The sequence below is a fragment of the Octopus bimaculoides genome, chromosome 12 (assembly GCF_046866305.1).
Source record: "Octopus bimaculoides isolate indiv1 chromosome 12, ASM4686630v1, whole genome shotgun sequence".
NCBI lineage: Eukaryota > Metazoa > Mollusca > Cephalopoda > Octopoda > Octopodidae > Octopus > Octopus bimaculoides.
Genome location: NC_142939.1, coordinates 31,847,391 through 31,854,420, shown reverse-complemented (window position 1 = coordinate 31,854,420; position 7,030 = coordinate 31,847,391). Strand labels below are relative to the sequence as shown.

General features: G+C 32.4%; 2 long non-coding RNA genes across 2 annotated transcripts in view; one reads left to right on the top strand and one right to left on the bottom strand.

The window, feature by feature from the left end:
• The first annotated feature begins 624 nt into the window (after positions 1 to 624).
• On the top strand, positions 625 to 4,705 carry LOC149133063 (uncharacterized). The gene is made up of 2 exons (XR_016243825.1): positions 625 to 1,192; positions 3,627 to 4,705. It is a non-coding gene; the product is annotated as an uncharacterized LOC149133063 (long non-coding RNA).
• Positions 3,928 to 7,030, bottom strand: part of LOC149133062 (uncharacterized) — a 3,502-nt gene continuing 399 nt past the window's right edge. Inside the window, exons 1-2 of the long non-coding RNA XR_016243826.1 lie at positions 5,823 to 7,030; positions 3,928 to 4,694 (exon numbers count right to left, since the gene is read on the bottom strand). The exon at positions 5,823 to 7,030 is cut by the window's right edge and continues 399 nt beyond it. This is a non-coding gene — a long non-coding RNA (uncharacterized LOC149133062). The remainder of the gene's footprint in view (positions 4,695 to 5,822) is intronic.

Genomic DNA, 7,030 nt, shown 5'->3' with positions numbered 1-7,030 from the left:
GAACACCTCTGTTAGATGCAAGAGTAGTACAGCTGTCGTCTGAGTCACGGATTTCCTTATGAAAGAAGGTAAGAATTGGTTTCTCGTCGTCGTAACAATCACGAAAGAGGTGATATAGAGGTCGAGAATGAAAGGATTGGTGACAAGCAGCTTCATCTCTGGCCTCACTTTGGTGAGATTTTTCACCTGAAAATGAAAGGGGGCTAGAGAGGGGATGCCTGTCAGCGAGAACGTACAAAGACAGATGGACACGTGTAGCACGAATGTTATGTGTGAAAGACACTGCGTAAACATGTCATAAGGATTACCAAAAGGTGTCGGTAGTGGAACAGGGCTCGTGGGGTCGGAGCTAAAACCTGTTGTCTTGCCTCGTTTTTATGTTTGTCAATTTGTTTTGTAATTTGTGTTTCTATCCAATTTTCCATTCGATATTGTAATTTTTTAAACGTCATTTTGTGTCTGACCCCAAATCAGGCTGTAGTGTCGCCTCTACGTTGGCCCAGTGTGGGCAATAAATAAACAAGCTTTTCGAAAACCGAGCTGCTACTGTATGTATATATATATATATATATATATATATATATATATATATATATATATATATATATATATATTGCTGATGTTCACATCGTTCAATTTTTGAATTATTATCTTTATTATTCATTTAAATTTGATTCTTTTGGAGGACCTGGCATGTTGCACGGACATCCTATATTACACACATGTATATATAATGATTTACTTCAGAAACAAATTCATTTATTTTACTTGTCTTTTTTGCATTTATTTCTCGTACAATTCATTTTTAGATTTATGCAAATTCAAAGATGCTTCTTTTTTCAAAGCGTTTTGCATTTAAAATATATTCTTTATATCTAATGTGCGTGTATTAGGTACACAAATAATGTGTTGAATGAAAAAAATAAACATTCGTCTCTCTTCTGTACCTATGTCTCGATAGGAACCTGTAGGCAGTTTATAAATAGTTTTCAAACAAGTCCATTTATATAAGCATCAGGTACTTACAATTCCATACGTAACAGTATGTTATTTTATTAATGGTCTCTGAACCGATTTAGGAATAGATTTTATGCTGTTTTCTCTCTATGGTCTTCAGTGCACATATGGATCGCTTTTATTGAAGCAATAATTAAGAATTTTGAATTGGGAAGATTCATAGATAAGAAAATCAGTAAGTGCTCACATCTTCTTGCTACTTTATATTTGAAATATATTTTCCTTTTACCAAAACTTTGGTATTAGTATAATCATATGGTATAATCCTGGTGATCAAGTATCATAGTGCACGCAATTCCTATCTTAAGTTAAATCGATGTGATATGAACTAAAATGACTGGAATGTTCATCAAAGAGCAAGGATGTTTTATGGAGTGATAGCATTTATATTTTTTACTACAATCTATAAGATTGTAGTTTCTTGTTGATAGCTATGTTTACAGCTATTTCATCCCTTTCTAGAATCACCCGCACTTATTAATTTGAGGCAAGCTAAACTTCGCAAACTTCAGTATCTTATGATATTAGACATGCCATATAAATAGAAAAGTGTTTATTTGAAAGGCGTTCCCGATTTTCAGTTTTTTCGTGTCAGATCGTCAATTGTTCACCAATAAGAAAGAAAGAAAGAATGAGAGAGGCAGAGATACATAGACAGATAGATAGCCTGATGGAGAGTGAGAGCCAGAGAGAGAACGGATAGAGTTTATTAACAGCAGGCTAATAATTTAAGATCAAGTCTTTCAAAAGCTCTCATTATATAGATTCAATTACAATGATCTCTACGAAAAAATTTACAAGCCGGTTTTGTATACTCTTATGACTGCAGATAGAAGTAGTGAACTGGTATTTCATATTGTTGTATCCGGAGAGATGAGTTACAATAGATATTTTTTTAAAATTCTATTTCAACGCGAGTAATGTTGCCCATGTTTAGTGGATATTTAAAAAAAACGCAACTAGAGCAGTTCGAACATATGATCTTATCCCTTGTGCTCAAGTTTCTTATAGATGACAATCCTTTCTAGAATTATTTAAGTTAGGTAAGATTCGAGAGTTTCGACTGTACATCAAAGAGTAAACAGTTTTGAATAAATGCCTCAATATTTTGTTCACATCATTCAATGGGAAGACGTGTTTTTTTTTAAAGTCTAACTTTCAGTTTTCCTTATTAGTTTAATCCACATGCGTACTATTGTTCTAATGTAAAAAGAATACAAATGAAAATTCCAATCCAAGTATACTAAAAACAATATACGACCTTTCAAACAACAGGTTTGTGACTACCAGTGTATTTGATAATCTGAAACTTTATATATTGCTTTCAAATTTTGGTAGACCTGCAGCAACTTCGGTGGATCGGGTAAGTCGATTACATCCATACCTTTGTTCAACTGGTTATTATTTCATCGACCGCAAAAGAATGAAAACAACTGTCGATCTCGGCGAAAATTGAGCCCAGAAAATATTCAATAATGTTAGATTTATAAATTAAATGCGTATATTCAGTAGACGCCAATATTTGAAACGGTATTTTATCCGTGACACCTCCCGGGAGATAGATTTAGAGTAATAAATTATTCATGAAACTCTACAGGTTAGTCAGAAGAGTAAAAGGTTCGCCAATGGTATATGAATGCTTCACTGTGAACGGTAGTAGTACAGTTAACAGAATGCATAACAGGTCTGCTTCTGTATCTGAAATTAAGTCCAGAAGAAATACATATTAACAATATATATTCATCAATTTTGTTATATAATGTAACATTAGTTCTTGCGGTCCAAACAACCCAGAAAGTGTGATGTATTTATTTCGTTTCTTTATTATAACGTATTTTATTTAATCCCATCAAAATAAATATATCGGTTTTCGTCTTTGCAATATTAACGACTTACTGGTTTGTCCATAGTTAAACGAACAGTATGTTATTCCATCAAATGCTTAGTATTTTCTAGTTTCAAATTTTCAAATTCTATGTCAACCTAGTTTGCTCAGACATTTCATCTTTTTTATTCGATATTTTATTCTACCAATCCTCTACGCTATCCATTCGCCATTTGCTCTTATTCGTAACCTCTCTGTTTCAAAAGACGTTAACCACACACTTACTCTGATAATCTATGTTTTGATCAATACGTTATTACTATTAAATGTCATATATTTCTGTTATTATCCAGTATGTGAACGCTACTCCTCCACACCCTGGATATTTATACTCCTTTATTTTTGAAATAGCTTTCCATGAAAATTATATAATCATGTTTATTCTATATCTATTTTCCATAGCTGTATTTCAGACAATTGCCGAATGATGAGCGGTTACACTTTCCAATCGTGTAACATTAATGCAAGCTACGATGACTTCGCTTGGTGCTAAACATATATTTTACAACTTGAATATATATATTTTTCTATTGTTAAAATCCATGAATTCCAGGAAATTATTAAGAATGAATTATTTACTCATCAGTGATTTCGCAGTGCATAATTTATATGTTAGCTATGAAGCAGTACTGAACAAACCCTCCTCTACATATGAAATGCTTAACTGTGAAATGCACACTCGTTTGTTTATTATTCGTTTATATTCTATAGTTTATGTTTTCAGTGCTACGTGTGAGCTATCTTTTACCAAATCTATGACTGCGGAAAGCCAACACTAAACAAGGAAAACTACTAGTGACGCAGCCGTGACATCACCGAATATATACTCATTAATCCCTTAAAACAGACGAATTGGATGACATCTGGCGCACATACAAACACTCATGCAAACATATGCTATTATACACATAGGCATACATAAGTGCAGATGTTTCGTCATTATACTGTGTATTATGTTATGGATTCTAAAAGTGTGACAAAACCTGTCATATACGCCTTATTATCTCAGGAGAATCTTAATTGCGTTGGTCAGCATATCATATACTTCCATTAGTTTAGCCTCAAAATAATCGTAGTGATTTTCTTTTTCTTAAATATAACGTTACATATTTAACAGCAGGTAAATGAAGATGAGGAGGAGAAGGAAGTCCTCTCCTCAAAAGTATTCATTAAATGGACATCACAGTTTCAAAGTCTTTTACTTCATTTTCTCATAGTTAATGTAATAGAAGCTTGATATACTTCTTCATACATGTGGCATAATGTATTTCATCTCTGTATCTGATTATGTGTTTTCTAGTTAAATTTTTTTCAATGTTCTACACATTCATTGTTGAAATATATCGGAAGTGTTAAGATTAAGAGCTTTTTGTCTTCTATTATGTTGCATTTAATTCGATAGCAGCCTTGCGTTTAATTCGAAACCAGGACTCTTAAACCTGAGTCAGACTTTAAATAGATAAAGGCATTCCGAAGCACTTAACAGGTACAGCTATCGACAACTGGCTTCATATGACACATTGTCTCAACAGATCAGAAAACTTATCTTGAATTCAGTTTTTTTTTTTTCACGTTACTCAATTTCCATTAATGATGTAATTCCAAGTATTGTTAGTGCCCTTGTAGATATCAGTCTCCTATCCGCACTCCGTAAATTTCTTAAGGCACTATATCCTCTACCGTACTGCTCTGCCGGTTTCTTGCCTTTATAATTGATTATCAGATATTATGTCCGCCATCCACTGCCAAATGCATGTATCCACCACTTGGTGGACTTCCAAAGTCCACCAACCTGTAAAGAAATTCTAAAACTAAAATCTCGTGATAGTATATCCGTTAGGCAGCGAAATAGAAAACGCATGTAGAATAATTGACCTTTGAACGCAAAATAAATACGGACCAACATTTCTCAAGGAGTTAAAAAAAAAGACTAATTCCATACTACGGAAAATATATTTAAGAATATTATTGCTTAATTATTAGAGAATATATTACAAAAGGGCAATATAAAAATAAAATTACTGTTTACGTCTCATGTGGCCCCTTTTCAACCATGAAAAGAAACGAGTATATGTAATTGTTAATGACATCTATTGTACATGTTTAATATAAAGAAAATTCTCTCACACTGCATGGGAATTAATAATCTATGAAACACACAGATAATATTGTGTTACATAAAGCTTGTGATACATACATATAAGAAACGAAATATCTTAAATAATGGCATATATAGAAAAACCTAATATCTCCATATTAATAAGGGCCATTGGTATCATTTTGAAAATATTAAACACATTTTCAAATATATAATTTTAAATAAAATATGACCGTTTTTACGCTGTATAGCCTTTTCTGTAATGAGAAACTCAAACTGATATCAAGTAGTCCGATAGCTTACGTTGAAGAGAGTATTTGTATTGTTACACAACATACTGGGAATAGTCTCTAAAATACGTAGAAAATATTATTGTCATTATGTTAATTTACAAATAAATATAATTCAGTTGGAAACTACTAGGAGGATTAGAGTCATGAAGCATTCTTTTAAATGCAGACAATGATAAAAAATTCTATTGGATATTCAAGATATTCTGACTGATATAAAACTATATGTATAGAAACGCTAGATTGTAAGAAAATATCAAATTATTCAATACATTTCTATTTCACATTTCGAGTTTCTATTTTATTCTTTATTACCGTAATATACATAAATGAAGTGTTGATGTGTATTAACATATCAAGTTGCTCCTCAAAATTAAAGTAAAATATAATCAGTATCAATCACGTTAGCATGGCGAAACTAAGGCAATGCAGTCCATATCATATTTAAATTAATACACCGGATGAGATGATAAGTTTGTCCCCTTCGTAAGTCACAACAATAAGTGTTTCTTAAGAAGTTAAAATATATTACGTTTGCATTTCTTAACTTTAAATGCGATTTTTCTTCAATAATTTAGGCACTTCTTTAGCAGGGAGCTGTAATGGAAGTTGATATGTGCAAATTTGTATACATGCATTTTATTATATGCATATCATGCTAGGACATATGACAAGTGAATTATATGAAATTGTTTTCTTATTTAAGCAAAATTGCACTGGCTACATAATATATGCAGCACGCAGCCAATCTGTATCCATTAAGAAAATACTTGAATAAAAAACATGTCATGTCTAGAATGATAATACGTAGTAACATGCAAGTAAACTATTAGGCCGACACGAGATCACTACCATAGTTCATTAGGAAGTTCAACTGAAAATATCCGTTACTGTTCTACGAAAAGAAACAAAACATTTATACGAAAAACATGATAATCATTATTTCTTCACAGCTGTGTAAAATGCGTTATGCAAATTCCTCTAACATATCGTAACCTTGTGAATGAATTGAAACAGTGTTCTTTATAACTATATTTTCACTCGTTGAATTATGCCTGTCACATATCAATCGGAAAATCTAATACGCCCTATATTCTACACTCGTAGAATAAAGTGCATGGTTATTTAGAGCAGGAGAGTAAATCAATGCTTATTGTTTTCTATTACATTCCGTTTATTCTAATCCGCGTTGGTACATTATGCATTTGAATCATGCGAATTTCAAATAAATATATGTGAAATAATTAAATAATTGTTAGGCAACAGCAAGCTACCAGATTGAAGAAAACATGTGGGAAAGTTACAGCATGATATCACATATACATACATGATTGTATGTGCGCGTGCGCGTGCATATATATGCAATTCAAATAAATAAGGAAAATGGTTCAACTACAAAGCTTTTTCTTACAAAATTTTTAGCGTGCCGGACAAAATGCTAAGCGGAATTTCGTCCGTCCTTAAGTTCTGATTTCAAATTCCATCCAGGTCGACTTTCTTTGCCTTTCATCCTTTTGGGATCGATAAATTAAGTACTAGTGAAGCACTGGGCACGATGTAACTGATTAGTCTTTTCCACCCACATTTCAGGCATTGTGCCCACAGTATATTAAGTTCATATATCTGTCTAATATATGTTTTTGCTCTAATGCACTTCTGCTTTGCATCCGGTTTCTTCATCTACATCCGGATAGAATCATGGTTAAATTTAAGAATAGGTGTTTAGAATTAAGTGTCATA